The sequence below is a fragment of the Pelophylax lessonae genome (assembly GCF_965119305.1).
Source record: "Pelophylax lessonae genome assembly, chromosome: 6".
Taxonomy (NCBI): domain Eukaryota; kingdom Metazoa; phylum Chordata; class Amphibia; order Anura; family Ranidae; genus Pelophylax; species Pelophylax lessonae.
This window is the reverse complement of record NC_138773.1, coordinates 306,948,603-306,967,305: the sequence shown is the minus strand read 5'-3', so window position 1 is coordinate 306,967,305 and position 18,703 is coordinate 306,948,603. Positions and strand designations below refer to the sequence as shown.

General features: G+C 45.9%; 1 protein-coding gene across 1 annotated transcript in view; it reads left to right on the top strand.

Annotated features, from left to right (window-relative positions):
* The first annotated feature begins 360 nt into the window (after nt 1–360).
* Nucleotides 361–18,703, top strand: part of VIL1 (villin 1) — a 92,825-nt gene continuing 74,482 nt past the window's right edge. The window contains exon 1 of the mRNA XM_082260097.1: nt 361–427. The gene's annotated coding sequence lies outside the window, so the exon portion shown is untranslated. The remainder of the gene's footprint in view (nt 428–18,703) is intronic.

The window sequence follows — 18,703 nt, the reverse complement described above, 5'->3', positions numbered from 1 at the left end:
TCATTAACTTTGTATTGACACTCCCAGCGGTTGGCATATGGCAGTGTGTCGGGTGCGATGCGGGAACCCGCAGTGGATTTGCAGGGTTTCCCGCATCACACTAATGCGAACTAAGCCAAAAAAAACATATCCAATTGGCATATATGTGAACCCAGCCTCAGCGCCTGGAGCTGCAGATTACAGCTGCACAGGTAGGGAGAGCAGAGTGAGCAGATGTCATAAAATAGCATTAATTGAGTCCAATTAGCATGTAAGACACAAGGGAGAGCCAGGCAGGTGACAGGCTCCACAGCTGAGCGCATCGCCTTATATGGCAAGCGCAGCTTCCAATTCAGATCCAGGGACAAAGGTCGCCTGCCAGGGGAGTAGAGGACAGGAGCACCGTGCAGCTCCACTCTGCTGTCAGCCGGCCACACCTGACACACAGGTACGTCTCCTCGTTCTCTCTGCGCTCACCTGTCACCCATACAGGTGTGTTTGTCTTCTAGAAATGCCTGAATTATTTCTCTTTCCTGCTTACACACTCATTTACAGCATGGATCTCTCCTTTAAGTCTCCAAATCAGAGTTACTGACTGCTTGCTGATTGGTCCTTGCAGGGTTAGGCTGTTGTCAGATAGGTGTTGATAGAGCTGTGGTCTATTTTGTTTTTATTTTTATTTGATACAAATTACCAATGCTAATCAAATCATATGCACTTGTTATTTTTTATGGGAGGGTACATGCAGCATCTCCTATTAGTCAGTGATACTACATTGCAGCCTTCTTTTTTTATCATGGAGGAACCTTGAAGTCACTCTCAGGTCTTGAGGAACCCCTGCCAACAATTACTTTGTATTTAAATGTGAACGCCGGGGAAATCTGTTGAAACAGACGCAATGGACTTGATTTACTAAGGCTGCATTCACATGTCAGCATATTGATCGCGATTCCGCCCGCGATCCGGAAATCGTTGCAAATCGTGGGACGCCTGTGCGTTGCCCGTGATTTGCAATAGCACCCCAAACGCTGTGCGATGTTGCCGCGGTTTCCGCCTGCCGAATGGCGGTAACATCACGCAAAAAAAATCGCCCAAAAAAGTACAAGAGCTTCTTTGGAGCGTAATGCGTCCCACGATTTTTTTGTGCGATGTTACCGCGATTCGGCAGGTGGAAATCGCAGCAACATCGCACAGTGTTTGGGGTGCTATTGCAAATCACGGGCAACGCACAGGCATCCCGCGACTTGCAATGATTTCCCGATCAATACGCTGACATGTTAATGCAGCCTAAAGGCAAATAGACCATACAGTTGCTCCAGAACTTAGTAAATGAGGTAAAACTTCACTTTGCAAATAATACCCAATCACATGCAAGAGAAATAAAAAAAAAAAAGAGCATTTTTTGCTTGCACGTGATTAGATAATGGAAGTCAGCAGAGCTTCTGCTCATTTACTAAGCTCTGTAGCAACTGCTGAGCCGGGGCAAGGGGTGGGCAGAAGGGACGGCTGCCCTGGGCACTGTGGTATCATGTGAGGTGGCGGGGCGCCACAAGGAGATTCGGGGGGGAGGGGATTAGTGTTGGAAGGGGGGATTTTAGGGGCTTCGGTGGGTTAGTATTGTTCTAGGAGGGGAAATTGGGGAGGGGTGCTAAGAGTATTGATTTAGGGAGATTTATGTTGGGATAGGGAATGGGGGGAAGAAGATTTGTGCTAGGTGGGGGGGGGGGGTTGGGGGGAATATGTGCTGTTAGGGTGCATTTGAAGTAGGGGGCAGATGTGTACTAATAGGGGACACTTTAGCGGTAGAGGATTTGTGCTAGGTGGGGGGGGGGGTTTGGGGGGAATATGTGATGTTAGGGTGGATTTGAAGTAGGGAGGAGAAGATGTGTACTAATAGGGGACATTTTAGCAGTAGAGGATTTGTGCTAGCAGGGGTGAATTTTTTTGGGGGAGATTTGGGGGATGGGGGACAAAGATTTGTTCTGGGAGGGGGGTATTTCAGCAGGGGGGCAGATTTGTACTGAGAGGGGGAATTTTTGCCTAGGGGGTAAGCATGCAGATTAGTTCTCAGTGTTTTTGTGGGGAGATTTGTTGCTTACACATAATGTGCTTACATCTTGGGGGGGGGGGGGCAGTTTAGCATGGGGGGTCCCAGTTTGGCATGTTCGCCCTGGGCTCTAGATGATCTTGTCCCGGCACTGAGCAACTGCACTTGCCGAGTGCAACTGCACTTTGCAAAGTGCACAGTCTATTTGCCTTTAGCAAATCAATCCCATTGCAGCAGCCTTTTTTTAAAATCAGGGTTTCATGGAACTGTAGGGTCCTTTCAGACGTCACAGGGGTTCCTTGATCAATCTTGGACTTCCACCTGATGGTACTTTCATGGTCCTGCCACTAATGTCACTGGTACTGTCTGATTATATTTTCTTCTTAAATTGCTTTACTTTGGCTTTGCAACAAGATCAGTGAGTTCTGTTGAAGCAGAAACAGTTGCAATCTTTGTCAACCAGGGTTCCATGGAACCATACAGTCCCTTCAGACATTTGTAGGGGTTCCCGGATCTGACTTGGGGTAAACGTCCACCTAATGGTGCCTTCATGGTTCTGCCATCAATGCCACAAACAGGTTCCTGCTACTGTGATTTTTTTAAAGGGATTTTATTTATGCTATGCAATAAGATCAGGAATATCTTTTAAAGTAGAAGCAGTAGCAACCTTTTTCATCAAAGGTTCCGTAGACCCCTTTGGTCCCTCCAGACATTTGTGGGGTTTCCTTGATCAGTCTTGGATTATAATTCCATCTGAGGGTGCTTTTATGGTTCTGCCATCGATGCCACAAGCAGTTTCCTGGTACTGTCTGTGTTTTACTTACGCTTTGCAACAGAATCTGGGAAATCTTTTGAAGCAGACACAGTAGCAATCTTTTTCAACCAAGGTTCCATGGAAACATATGGTCCCTCCAGATGTTTTTAGGGGTTGCTTGATCAGTCTTGGATTAAACTTCCACCCTATGATGCCTTCATAGTTCTGGCACCAATGCCACTAGCCAGAACCAACAGCATGGGACCAGTGGAGATTCTCCATTCTTTCTTCGATCAAATAACCACTGGCACCAATTGTCTGGGCAAGAAGGGCATTATTTATTTTGACCACCAAGGTAAAGAGCATTCTCCTCAATGTCCCTCAATGTATGGGGGGCACTACACTGACCACCGGTGTAACAGGGCATTATTTTCACTGACCACCAGCATAAGGGGCCGTCTCTCATTGACCACCAATGTGGTGTAGCTAACTACAACTCCAAGGAAAGTAACTGCAAGAGTTCAATACTTGTTTAGGTCTAGGGCAAGGGTCTTAAAACTATGGCCCTCCAGCTGTTCAGAAACTACAATTCCCATCATGCCTAGTCATGTCTGTGAATGTCAGAGTTTTACAATGCCTCATGGGACGTGTAGTTCGGCAACAGCTGGAGGGCTATAGTTTGAGGATCCCTGGTCTAGGGGATGGGAAAAACTATTTTTCCTTTTCCAGTCCTCCTCTCCTGCAGGTTCTTTCATGATTTAAGACTGCTCCCTGCAGCCTCCTCTCCCCTATGCTCTGGTGGTCAGATGCCCCTGACATCATCAAGACCAATGCAGAGCCTATGGCCCTCAAGGTACAGTCCACTGCTGGAGCATTGGGTAATGCCACCTCTTGGGGGAATAGAGGTAGGTAAGTTAAAGTGTTTTTCTGTTTTCTAGACCAAAACAAGCATTTCACTCTTGCAATAATGGGGCAGCCCCACTACAAGGGAGGATTTTACTTTCCCTGGAGTTCAGCTTGAAATTGTGGTATGCTAGCCGCAGCATATTGGTGGTCAATAAGAGATGGTCCCCTTACTGCTGGTTTTCAGAGAAAAGAATGCCCTGTTACACTAGTGGTCAGTAGAGAGTCCCCATACTTTGAGGGACAGTGGGGAAAATGTTCCTTACCTTGGTGGTCATCAATGGAAAGAATGCTCCTTACCTTTGTAGTCAGTGGAAACAATGCCCTGTTACACTGGCGGTTGGTATACTGCCTCCATACATTGAGGGACAGTGAGGAGAATGCTCTTTACATTGGTGGTCAGTGGGGAGAATGTCCCTTACATTGGTGGTCAGTGGGAAGAATGCTCCTTACATTGGTGGTCACTGGGAAGAATGTCCCTTACATTGGTGGCCAGTTGAAGAATGTCCCTTACATTGGTAATCAGTAGGAAGAATGTCCCTTACATTGGTGGTCAAGGGGGAGAATGTTCCTTACAATGGTGGTCAGTGGGAAGAATGTTCCCTACATTGGTGGCCAGTGGAAAGAATGTTCCCTACATTGGTGGTTAGTGGGAAGAATGTCCCTTACATTGGTGGTCAGTGGGAAGAATGTCCCTTACATTGGTGCTCAGTGGGGACAATGTTCCTTACAATGGTGGTCAGTGGGAAGAATGCCCCTTACATTGGTGGTCAGTGGGAAGAATGTCCATTACAATGGTGGTCAGTGGGAAGAATGTTCCCTACATTGGTGGCCAGTGGGAAGAATGTCCCTTACAATGGTGGTCAGTGGGAAGAATGTTCCCTACATTGGTGGTTAGTTGTAAGAATGTTCCTTACATTGGTCATTAGTGGTAAGAATGCTCCTTACATTGGTGGTCAGTGGGAAGAATGTCCCTTACATTGGTGGTCAGTGGGAAGAATGTCCTTTACATTGGGGGCAGTGGGAAGAGTGGCCATTACATTGGTGGTCAGTGGGGAGAATGTCCCTTACATTGGTGATCAGTGGGGAGAATGCTCCATACATTGGTGGGCAATGGAAAGAATGCCCCCCCTCCCCCTTTCACAGGCAGCTACTATGATTATTGGTGTCAATGGTTACTTGTCTAAGAAAAGAGAGGAGAAGCTCCACTGGTCCCATGCCTCTGGCCCTGGCTAGTGGCTTTGGTGCTGGCACTATGAAGGCACCGTCAGGTGGATGTTTAATCCCAGACTCATTAAGGGAACCTTAACGACCTCTGGAGGAACCCTAGGGTTCAACAGAACACTGATTGAAAAAGACTGTTACATTGTGTCCTTTTCAGCAGATTTCCCTGATTCTGTTACAAATTAATAAGTAAAGGACTTTTTTTCTTAAAATGAGACGGTACCACGGAAACTTTTCAAAATCTACTGGAAAATTTCATTAGCATTTAATTGTCAGAGGTGGTGATACAGGTCTGATAATATTTTTTTTAATACGGTATTCTCTTTTTCTTTTTATATATTATAATGTTGCTCCTTTTCCCACCGTCACATAACACAGAGTTCTGGGAGAGAGAAAAATTGCTAGAGTTGCATATAATAATAGCATTTTCAAAAAACATTTTTTGTGATGGGGGGCGGGGGGGGGGAGCAATTCCTTTTCAAACCTAGGCTAAGTTGATGTTGATTTTCGAATCACCTTAAAGCAAATGAAAACCCTAACTGAATGATGCATAGTTTGCTATAGCACCGCGTTCCATAAATTATTAGCATTTTTTTTTAGTAGAATAGTGTTCCATCTCCCTTTGTTGCATCTCAGTGCTGCTGATCTCGTGCAGACTCTTTGAAGTCACTTTATGTCGTCTATATGCATTCCAGCAATGGCTGCATGACATTTTTCAGGGCCAGTTTCCTCATGGTGACAACAGTGGACTATGCCCAAGTAATGTGTGCTGAAACAGCCACTTCTAGTTTCTATAGGAGGATCATGTGGCAAAGTGATAACGTAGCAGTACAATTGGAAGACAGGGACAGGGCGTTGTCACCCAATACCTGGAAAATCATCCAATATACTTATGAAAGCGACAAGGGTAAACATTTTGAAATTAGAGAGATGTTAGTGATTGGGTTTACATGTATTTTAACATGGAAAAAAGGCTCAGTCATAGGTGTGCGCAGCCAATTGCATTAAGGTGTGCACCCCAAATTCATTAAAACATGGATGGTGTTGGAAGGGCAGTGGACTTGTCAGTAGGGCAGAGGTTGGAGTCAATAGGGCAGTGGACAGCTTCAGTAGTTTTTATTTTTATTATTTTACTATTTATATTATTTTTTACAACTTTTTTAGGAGCCCCGTTGGGCGCCTTTGGTGAAATACCTTTAGGGGGAATCTGTGCCGCACGGGGTGTTTAGGGTGTGTCCAGGCACACCTGGCACACCCCCTGCGCACGCCTATAGACTCTGCAGTAAAAAAGAAAAATAGTATTCAATAAATACATCACCTTTCTATGAACCTAGCCTAAGATCAGGTGGCCATACACAGATCCGATCCTGTCTGTGAGGATTGGATGAAAATAGACATCCGTTTTCATCCGATCTCCCATAGAGGAGAGCCGGGATCTGACAGCTCCGTCTCAGCACTGTCATCCGCCTGCTCAGCAGGGATTGGCAGATCGATCCCCACTGAGCAAAACTGAGTCCGCCAGGTGGAAAGCCCATGTGAAAGAGCCCTAGGGCCTCAGGACACAGAAAAATGCAGCTTTCCGGGATGTTTTGCGTTCATTTTTCAAACCTCTCTGAATGCATTTGCATGTTAGCTAATGTGCTCATGCACATGCAGATGTTTTAGCACATTTTTACGCACAGCATTCAGGGGTGGAAGAAAAAATGGCCCAGTCACACATTCCTGGAAAAGCAGTGTTGTGTTTTTACGCTGACATGTGCGTAAACGCTCCCAATCGCGCATAAGCACGCATACATGTGTGCTTATGCATGTTAATTTATTCTAGTGGCTATAATAAAATAATTATTAGCCAATAAAATTAGTAAAAAATGAAAATGAATAAACTGCCATCTTCTGGCAGTAAAAATGCCTGTAAACTTCATACTCTCATGTGCATGAGGCCTAATAGACCCTGGAGATGTCCACCTGACCTTAGGCTAGGTTCCTACTCTGTGTGTGGCCACCTGATCTTAGGCTAGGTTCATACTCTGTGTGTGGCCACCTGATCTTAGGCTGGGCTCATACTCTGTGTATGGCCACCTGATCTTAGGCTAGGTTCCTACTCTGTGTATGGCCACCTGATCTTAGGCTCGGTTCCTACTCTGTGTGTGGCCACCTGATCTTAGGTTAGGTTTATACTCTGTGTATGGCCACCTGATCTTAGGCTGGGTTCATACTCTGTGTATGGCCACCTGATCTTAGGCTGGGTTCATACTCTGTGTATGGCCACCTGATCTTAGGCTGGGTTCATACTCTGTGTATGGCCACCTGATCTTAGGCTAGGTTCCTACTCTGTGTATGGCCACCTGATCTTAGGCTCGGTTCCTACTCTGTGTGTGGCCACCTGATCTTAGGCTAGGTTCATACTCTGTGTGTGGCCACCTGATCTTAGGTTGGGCTCATACTCTGTGTATGGCCACCTGATCTTAGGCTAGGTTCCTACTCTGTGTATGGCCACCTGATCTTAGGTTGGGCTCATACTCTGTGTATGGCCACCTGATCTTAGGCTAGGTTCCTACTCTGTGTATGGCCACCTGATCTTAGGTTGGGCTCATACTCTGTCTATGGCCACCTGATCTTAGGCTAGGTTCATACTCTGTGTATGGCCACCTGATCTTAGGCTCGGTTCCTACTCTGTGTGTGGCCACCTGATCTTAGGCTAGGTTCATACTCTGTGTATGGCCACCTGACCTTAGGCTAGGTTCATACTCTGTGTATGGCCACCTGATCTTAGGCTGGGTTCATACTCTGTGTATGGCCACCTGATCTTAGGCTGGGTTCATACTCTGTGTATGGCCACCTGATCTTAGGCTAGGTTCACTCTGTGATCGGCAACCTGATCTTAGGCTAGGTTCTTACAATGTGTATGGCCACCTGATCTTAGGCTAGGTTCATACTCTGTGTATGGCCACCTGATCTTAGGCTAGGTTCATACTCTGTGTATGGCCACCTGATCTTAGGCTAGGTTCATACTCTGTGTATGGCCACCTAATCTTAGGCTAGGTTCATACTCTGTGTATGGCAACCTGATCTTAGGCTAGGTTCTTACTCTGTGTATGGCCACCTGATCTTAGGCTAGGTTCATACTCTGTGTATGGCCACCTGATCTTAGGCTAGGTTCTTACTCTGTGTATGGCCACCTGATCTTAGGCTAGGTTCATACTCTGTGTATGGCCACCTGATCTTAGGGTAGGTTCATACTCTGTGTAAGGCCACCTGATCTTAGGCTAGGTTCATACTCTGTGTATGGCCACCTGATCTTAGGCTAGGTTCATACTCTTCTGTGTGGCCACCTGATCTTAGGTTGGGCTCATACTCTGTGTATGGCCACCTGATCTTAGGCTAGGTTCCTACTCTGTGTATGGCCACCTGATCTTAGGTTGGGCTCATACTCTGTCTATGGCCACCTGATCTTAGGCTAGGTTCATACTCTGTGTATGGCCACCTGATCTTAGGCTCGGTTCCTACTCTGTGTGTGGCCACCTGATCTTAGGCTAGGTTCATACTCTGTGTATGGCCACCTGACCTTAGGCTAGGTTCATACTCTGTGTATGGCCACCTGCTCTTAGGCTGGGTTCATACTCTGTGTATGGCCACCTGATCTTAGGCTGGGTTCATACTCTGTGTATGGCCACCTGATCTTAGGCTAGGTTCACTCTGTGATCGGCAACCTGATCTTAGGCTAGGTTCTTACAATGTGTATGGCCACCTGATCTTAGGCTAGGTTCATACTCTGTGTATGGCCACCTGATCTTAGGCTAGGTTCATACTCTGTGTATGGCCACCTGATCTTAGGCTAGGTTCATACTCTGTGTATGGCCACCTAATCTTAGGCTAGGTTCATACTCTGTGTATGGCAACCTGATCTTAGGCTAGGTTCTTACTCTGTGTATGGCCACCTGATCTTAGGCTAGGTTCATACTCTGTGTATGGCCACCTGATCTTAGGCTAGGTTCTTACTCTGTGTATGGCCACCTGATCTTAGGCTAGGTTCTTACTCTGTGTATGGCCACCTGATCTTAGGCTAGGTTCATACTCTGTGTATGGCCACCTGATCTTAGGGTAGGTTCATACTCTGTGTATGGCCACCAGATCTTAGGCTAGGTTCATACTCTGTGTATGGCCACCTGATCTTAGGCTAGGTTCTTACTCTGTGTATGGCCACCTGATCTTAGGCTAGGTTCTTACTCTGTGTATGGCCACCTGATCTTAGGCTAGGTTCATACTCTGTGTATGGCCACCTGATCTTAGGGTAGGTTCATACTCTGTGTATGGCCACCTGATCTTAGGCTAGGTTCTTACTCTGTGTATGGCCACCTGATCTTAAGCTAGGTTCATACTCTGTGTATGGCCACCTGATCTTAAGCTAGGTTCATACTCTGTGTATGGCCACCTAATCTTAGGCTAGGTTCATACCCTGTGTATGGCCACCTGATCTTAGGCTAGGTTCCTACTCTGTGTATGGCCACCTGATCTTAGGCTGGGTTCATACTCTGTGTATGGCCATCTGATCTTAGGCTAGGTTCATACTCTGCGATTGGCAACCTGATCTAAGGCTAGGTTCTTACTCTGTGTATGGCCACCTGATCTTAGGCTAGGTTCTTACTCTGTGTATGGCCACCTGATATTTGGCTAGGTTCATACTCTGTGTATGGCCACCTGGACTTCTTTCCCCGGGTTTCATTTCAGCCCACTGAAATGAATCGGCTGCCCCACACATAGGATTCAGATGCACAGATGTGAACTGAGATTAATCCATGGTACAGTTGCTACAGTTATATCTACAAAACACAACTTTGTCTTATTTTTGGGGTGTTGTAGGCTGCCATACTGGGTGGTACCTTATAGAATAGTATGGTGGGTGGGAGGCGAAGTTCTCATCAAATACTGGCACAATCCCCTGTAACAGAAAGTGTATGAAGAGGAAATCCCACACGTTTCCCTGTAAGGGAAGATTGTGGGAAAGCAAGGTGGATTTTAAAGTGACAAAAACAATACCAACTACTATAGTACCAATTTAAAAGGTTTCTCTAAATTTTATTAATACAAAAAAAATTATAAAAACATGTATGATATCAAAATTATAATGACTTGAACTGTATATGGTCATTATGAACGAACAATGCGTGAGGAAGAATTAATGGATCATGGATCAACGCCTTTCGCCCACTCTAGAAGAGAAGGCTTCTTCAGGATCCAGTTTGCAATGTTGACAGCTCTAATGACTAACAGATAACAACATATTAATTATACAATAATAAAAAAATACATAGAGTACATAATAAAATTAGAGAAATCTTTTTAAATCTGTACTATAGTAGTTGATATTTTTTTTTTTACAATGCAGAATAATCCATTTCTTTGAATTGACTTAGAAAGTAAGTGAAAGAGGCCTCATCTGTTTTCTAAATTTCTAATGTAGCTCTGAATATTGGATTGTAGAGCTGAGAACAGTTTGGTGGAAGGTGGTCGGTACACGCCGTAGCTTTCATAAATGTAAATAATGATGAAGTTAGAATGCATAGAATGCATTAAGATAGAAAACCTTCTGACTTTACAATCCCTTTAAGATAATAAAAAAAAACTTCTGCCATTAGGACCACTTTAAAGGCCATGCAAGATCTATTCCTGTAGATCTGCCAGAAATACATGTAATGCAATTAAGTCCTGCTGTGGACTAATAATACACAGCTTATTTATGGACAGAGTGGTGTCAGCCCTACCCAGTATCTTTTGCTAAACTACTCAACCACTCCTACTCTCAGATCTCTACAGCATAAAGGCTAATTATCATGTTGCCCTAGATAAGAACTAGGAGGCTCTTTGAGATAACACAGGAACTGCACCAAGGATTTCTAGCATATTGAAAATGGGTGTAAAAATGCAAAGAGATTAGATAAAATCCTTGTTAAAAACATGCAGGAATTCTATTGGAGCGTAGGGTAGCCCATAGATCAGGGGTATATAAACTATCTAAACATAGGGCCGCTTTACTGTTCTTTAGACTTTAGGGGGCTGGTTTATGGCTATCGAGAGAACAAAATCGTTAGTGGAAGGATACAATCCCCCATCACTGATATCACTGGGAGGAACTGTGCCCCATCACTGGCGTCACTGGGAGGAACTGTGCCCCATCATTGGTGTCACTGGGAGGAACTGTGCCCCATCACCGGTGTCACTGGGAGGAACTGTGCCCCATCATTGGTAGGAACGGTGCCCCATTATTGGTGTCATTGGTAGGAAGGGTGCCTCATCATTGGTGTCATTGGTAGGAATGGTGCCCCATCATTGGTGTCATTGGTAGGAATTGTGCTTCATCATTGGTGTCAGTGGGACCCATTGTTGGTGCCACTGGGAGGAATTCTGCCCCATCATTGGTGTCATGGGCCCCCATTGTTGGTGTCAATGGGGGGAACTGTGCCCTGTCATTGATGTCATTGGTAGGAACTGTGCCCTATCGTTGGTGTCAATGAATAAAATAGCACCCCAAGGGCCGGATAAAAGTAAGCAAATGGCCGCAGTTTGAAGGACACTGCCATAGATGATTCGTTTTTTTTTCTTCAACTTCAAAAAAAAAAAAAGACTTGATTTTCCCATCCACACATTTGATGTGGATGGGGAAACCCTCCCCACTGAGCCTTTTATTCTGACAGTGGGGAGACTTCCTTAAATAAAATACAGTGCACTGATCAGCATTGCAGGGTATAGCCATAACCTGTATGGTTTTCCCAGGGCTTTTTGTTTTTTAGAGAATACGTGCAGGAACTCCCCCTTTCTGAGTCAATTCTTGTCTCCGCCTAATACCTCCAAGCAAGTTTCTTGATTCCACCCCCACTAACCTCTCAGTACCGCTACTTTTAGAGAATACAGAGCCAACTATCCTTTTGTGGTTCTAAGTAATTTGTATGGAATTTGGTAATAACAAGAAAAGCAGAAAAATAGTAATATTGCTGCAGCCAGCAGCAATAGACCCCACTCCAGCAACAATAGATCCCCCAGCAGACAGCATCAGTAGACCTCTCCCTCAACAGCAGATCCCCCAGCAACATAAAAACAGCCATGCAAAAATATTTTCCCCTCCAGCAACAATAGATCCCCCAGCAGCCAGCATCAATAGACCTCTCCCTCAACAGAAGATCCTATACAGCAACACTTGACCCCCCCCCCAGCAACATAAAAAGAGCCATACAAAAATATATTCCCCTCCAGCAACAAACTGTTGGCACTATATAAATCCTGTATAATAATAAAATAATAATAGATCCCCCAGCAGCCAGCATCAATAGACCGCCCAGCACGGCCCAGCATCCCTTGCCATTACATACAGTAAGATTCAGTACTGAAGGTGCCAGAGCTGGGTTCCCCCTGAAACAAAGCCCTGGGTTTTCCTGCCCTATTTGGATCATTTCAAAGCTTTGTTGTAATGTGGAGCTGCACCGGTAACGGTGACACCAGGGCCCATTCTTGATCTAAAGAATGACACCAGTTGCAACATTTTTTATGCAATGTCTCCTTTTCAAGATCCCGTTGAACAATTCAGCATTGAGGGCTTTTGATGTGCCAGGAAAAAGTTGCAGTTTATGCTTGTGGACTGGGCAAATTCCTCTTCTGCCCTGCCCTGAATAATTATGGATGGGTCAAAGTATCACTTTAATTATTACACACTAATATACAGGCAATGTGAAGTGTTTCCATGCACAAAGAGAAGCGTGAATAAAATTCCAGCAAGCCAGGAATGAAGGCCTAGAGGTCAAGAACCTGCGTGGGGTGTGCATTCAGAGCTGCTGTCTTATTGTACAGATACGGCATCTCACAAAAGTGAGTACACCCCTCACATTTTTGTAAATATTTTATTATATCTTTTCATGTGACAACACTGAAGAAATGACACTTTGCTACAATGTAAAGTAGTGAGTGTACAGCTTGTATAACAGTGTAAATTTGCTGTCCCCTCAAAATAACTTAACACACAACCATTAATGTCTAAAACACTGGCAACAAAAGTGAGTACACCCCTAAGTGAAAATGTACAAATTGGGCTCAATTAGTAATTTTCCCTCCCCAGTGTCATTTGACTCGTTAGTGTTACCATGTCTCAGGTGTGAATGGGGAGCAGGTGTGTTACATTTGGTGTTATCGCTCTCACTCTCTCATACTGGTCACTTGAAGTTCAACATTGCACCTCAAGGCAAAGAACTCTCGCAGGATCTAAAATAAAGAATTGTTGCTCTACATAAAGATGGCCTAGGCTGTAAGAAGATTGCCAAGACCCTGAAACTGAGCTGCAGCACGGTTGGCAAGACCATACAGTGGTTTAACAGGACAGGTTCCACTCAGAACAGGCCTCGCCATGGTCCACCAAAGAAGTTGAGTGCATGTGCTCAGCGTCATATCCAGAGGTTGTCTTTGGGAAATAGACGTATGAGTGCTGCCAGCATTGCTGCAGAGATTGAAGGGGTGGGGGGTCAACCTTTCAATGCTCAGACCATACACAGCACACTGCATCAAACTGCTCTGCATGGCTGTCATCCCAGAAGAAAGCCTCTTCTAAAGATGATGCACAAGAAAGCCCACATAGTCTGAAGACAAGCAGACTAAGAAAATGGATTACTGGAACCATGTCCTGTGGTCTGATGAGACCAAGATAAACTTATTTGGTTCAGATGGTGTTAAGCATGTGTGGTGGCAACCAGGTGAGGAGTACAAAGACAAGTGTGCATTGCCTACAGTCAAGCATGGTGGTGGGAGTGTCATGGTCTGGGGCTGCATGAGAGCTGCCGGCACTGGGGAGCTACAGTTCATTGAGGGAACCATGAATGCCAACATGTACTGTGACATACTGAAGCAGAGAATGATCCCCTCCCTTTGGAGACTGGGCCGCAGGGCAGTATTCCAACATAGCAACCCCAAATACACCTCCAAGACGGCCACTGCCTTTCTAAAGAAGCTGAGGGTAAAGGTGATGGACTGGCCAAGCATGTCTCCAGACCTAAACCCTATTGATCATCTGTGAGGCATTCTCAAACAGAAGGTGGAGGAGCACAAGGTCTCTAACATCCACCAGCTCTGTGATGTCATCATGGAGGAGGGGAAGAGGACTCCAGTGGCAACCTGTGAAGCTCTGGTGAACTCCATGCCCAAGAGGGTTAAGGCAGTGCTGGAAAATAATGGTGGCCACAGAAAATATTGACACTTTGGGCCTATTTTGGACTTTTTCACTTAGGGGTGTACTCACTTTTATTGCCAGCGGTTTAGACATTAATGGCTGTGTGTTGAGTTATTTTAAGAGGACAGCAAATTTACACTGTTATACAAGCTGTACACTCACTACTTTACATTGTAGCAAAGTGTTATTTCTTCAGTGTTGTCACATGAAAAGATATAATAAAATATTTGCAAAAATGTGAGGGGTGTACTGACTTTTATGAGATACTGTAAATGCTAAAATTTTAAAGCCATCTATTCCAAACTGTATACAACTCTTTCAGGCTTGTTGACTATCATGGTGTGTTGTTTTTTGTTTTTACTTTGTTGGTTGAACTGGATGGACTCAACCAGATTAACTATGTACAGTGCCTTGAAAAACTATTCATACCCCTTGAAATTTTCCAGTCAATACTTTGTAGAACCGCCTTTCGCTGCAATTACAGCTGCAAGTCTTTTTGGAGAAGTCTCTACCAGCTTTGCACATCTAGAGAGGGACATTTTTGCCCATTCTTCTTTGCAAAAAAACTCAAGCTCTGTCAGATTGGATGGAGAGCGTCTGTGAACAGCAATTTTCCAGTCTTGCCACAGATTCTCATTTGGATTTAGGTCTGGACTTTGATTGGACCATTCTAACACATGCATATGCTTTGATTTAAACCATGGGTGTCCACCAACCTTTTGGCTTCTCTGGGCCACATTGAGCGTAGAGAAATTTTCTCGGGCCGCATATAAAATATATACTATAGTTAAGGTATATAAGTAATAAAACGTTGCCGCGCCCTTCCTGCACCAATGCCCCCCCGCATTAATTTAACACCACTAATGCACATACCTTTTCTACTTATTTTGCAGACTTCTTGGGGTTACTGCTGGCGGGTACTGCTGGTGTGGTTACTGCTGGCAGGTACTGCTGGTGGGTAATACTGGAAGTTACTGCTGGTTGTTACTGCTGGCGGGTAATGCTGGTGGTTACCGCTGGCAGTTACTGCTGGCGGGTACTGCTGGTGGGTAATACTGGAAGTTACTGCTGGTGGTTACTGCTGGCAGGTAATGCTGGTGGTTACTGCTGGTAGTTACTGCTGGCGGGTACTGCTGGTGTGGTTACTGCTGGTGGGTAAAGCTGGTGGGTAGTGCTGGCGGTTACTGCTGGCAGGTAGTGCTGGCAGGTACTGTGGGGGCTGGGAGAGTTAGGGCTGAGAGAGGGGAGTGAGGGGGAGATGTGAGAGACCCCTAGCCTTGTTCCTAGCTGCAGTCCCTCCCCATTGTCCCAGAGTGTCTGTTTGAAGATCTGCAGGCCAGGTCTGAGTATGATGACAGACAGTACCCTCCATGCCATGATGCCAGTCTGTCTTCTTGATTTTCTTCCACTTCCAGCAGCTCCCACAGTAGCCTGCGCCTCCTGCCTGTCTTGTGTCACACCTTTGTGCCCCCAGTCAGCATGTCCTCCGTCTCCAGACCTCACGTTAGAGAGTGGAGAGGAAGTTGAGCAGTCCATGCTCTGGAAGCGCAGGGTACGCTGCGCCCGCTCTTTCTCGTCTCTTCAGGGGGGCCGGGTCAAGGAGGAGGCGGTGCCATGGTGGAGCTCTTCTCCTGAGTCCCTGGCTCACAGGCTGCCTGCACGGTGCTGATTGCTGCTGCGCCCCCACAGACAGCTAGACAGCCGGGTAGAGGATGAGGTGCGCTGCCTAGCGGTAGCGTCGGCCCTGGGTGGGCCGCATTGCCTGCGGTACCGGGCCGCAGGTTGGACATGCCTGATGTAAACCATTCCATTGTAGCTCTGGCTGTATGTGTGGGGTTGTTGTCCTGCTGGAAGGTGAACCTCTGCCCCAGTCTCAAGTCTTTTGCAGACTCTAACAGGTTTTCTTCTAAGATTGCCTTGTGTTTGGCATCTGAGAAGATCTATCCATCTTCTCATCAACTATGACCAGCTTCCCTTTAACAGCTGAAGAAAAGCAGCCGGGTGCCCACACTAGAGATGCCTGGCAACGCAGGGAGAAGAGGGACAGAAGGGAGGCTCCCGCCGACCGCATCACTGGGCTATAGGACAATTGAGTGTGTGTTTATTAACCACTTGCCGACCAGTCATGTTGACTGTACTGCGGCAAAGTGGTTAGCTATCGTCCAGCGACGTAGACCTACGCCGCTGGACTCCTCCCCTTGTGGGCGGCGCACGCGCGCCGCCGGAGGCTCGCTCCCACTGTATTCAGTCACAGCGGGAGTCGGGCCAGGGGAGGAGCGGCGGTAATCACCGCCGCTCTTTCCCGATCGCCGGGGAATCGAGTGTGGGGATCCGCCCGCTTGTGTAAACAAAGTGACAGACAGGGTCAGATTGCAGGGTTCAGCATAGCTGAACATGCGATCTGTCCCTGTGTCACTCAGTCACCTCCCCCCACACAGTAACAGTGCATATTTATAGCACTGATTACTGTAGTAATGTCACTGGTACCCCCAAAAGTGTAAAAAATGTCAGTCATGGGTCCGATCTGTCTGCCGCAATGTCGCAATCCCGCCGCAAAAAAAATCGCAGATCGCGCCATTACCCGTTAAATAAAAAACACCAAAAATTACAGAAATCTTTCCCTTAGTTAGTAAACGCAATAACTTTTGCGCAAACCAATCAAAATACGCTTATTGCAATTTTTTTTACCAAAAATATGTAGCAGAAAACAAATTGGCCTAAAATGATAAAAAATTTAGATTTTTACATTTTTTGGGTGGGGAATTTCATATAAAAAAATGTGAAAAATATTGTTATTTTTTTGTTTATAGCGCAAAAAGTAAAAATCGCACAGGTGATCAAATACCACCAAAAGAAAGCTCTATTTGTGGGGAAAAAAATGACATACATTTAATTTGGGTAAAGCGTTGCACGACCGCGCAATTGTCAGTTAAAGTCGCACAGTGCCGAATCGCAAAAAGTGGCCTGGACATAAGACAGCAAAATCCTCCGGTGGTAAAGTGGTTAAAAGTCAGCAGCTACATTTTTTGTACAATGAGGAGTGGGGCGCTAAAGCTACAGATCAGGGAGGGCAAAGGGCATGGAGAATTAAAACAAGCAGGAAAAATCCAACATGCTTGTTGAGTACTAAGAAGTCCATGAACTTAGGGCTGCCATCAAGGGAAAACTGAAACCAAGTATCCGGAGCTGTAGTAGAGATAAAGGAGAGAGTGCAGATTTTTCAGGTTTAATGAAATAAAAACAATATAAACTCACATTGAGGTGAATGTAAACAGGCACATCTATAATAGATCCTAGGTGGGGGTCAAGTCCCTGCTGCTAGCGGCATCCTGCAGAGCGGTTGGGATTAGAGATCGACCGATTATCGGCAATGCCGATATATGGGGGGCCAATGTGCACTTTCCCCGATATATCGGAATCGGCCCCTGATGTTACTTAAATTTCGGGAAAGTGCTTGTACCGGAGTGATGTCTGCAGCTAGAGGCATCACCCTGGTACCGGCGTCCATAGCCGACGGTCGGCTGTCTTGTAATGACAACCGATGCGGTTAAGAAGCCGCTCAGCTGTCATTACAAGGAGCGGGAGGGGACGTCCCCCCCTCCCGCCGCCTTCCGCGGCTCACCCGGATCTCCCGTCCCACCGGGAGACCCAGGCAACCAGCCTGCAGGGCTGCCAAAGAGAAGACCCGATCAGAGCCGAATCAGAGCCGTATCCATGTAAAAAACCCGGAAGTGATGTCATGACATCACTTCCGGGTACTCGGCGGCTAATTAAAAAAAATGCGAGCATTCAAAACAGCCAAACTTGGCGTTTTGAATTCTTTTAAGTGCAGAGAAGGGGTTGGTGGTCTTTTAGACCCCCAGATCCCTCCACAAGAGTACCTGTGGAAAAAAAAATTTTTTCAATGTCCAAAAATATAGGCCGATACTGATATCCGATGACCAAAATATTGGTATCGGTGTCGGCAATAAAAAAAACTATATCGGTTGATCACTAGTTGGGATTTCATGCAGTCTTGTTGGTCTCCGTAGAAAAGCCAACTGAACGGTGGTGGTTGATCCGACCAAAAATGAGGCTTGAGACGCTGCTGGCGCGGGATCGTGACGTCACCGGTCTGCGATGCATTTCCGAGCATGCGCGCTGCGAGTGTTGCGGCAGTCGCGCTCCTTTTTCAAAGCTACATTCTTTGTCGCTGCTGACTTTTAATAAACACAAAAACGGGTGGAACTCTGCTTTAATGCATTCTATGCATTAAGGTGAAGACCCCCCCCCCTTTCCTTACCTGAGCCCGATCCGATCCAGCGATGTGAACAAGCGCAGCGGCTGCTGGCGGCGGCGGCCTCAGAAGAAGAGAATCGATGGGTTCCTGCTCTTTGCAAAACCACAGAGCAGGTAAGTATAGGCATGTTTGCTGTTTTTTTTTTTTTTTAAGTAACTTCACTTTCGTGGGGAAAAAATTAGCAAATAAAGAAAAAACAATATAGCGTATACAATTTGGACACAAATCATATTGTAATTGAATGTTAATAAAAATGACCTTTCCTTTTCAATCTGCAGCTGTTGTAATTTTCTGAAAATGCAATATGGCCGC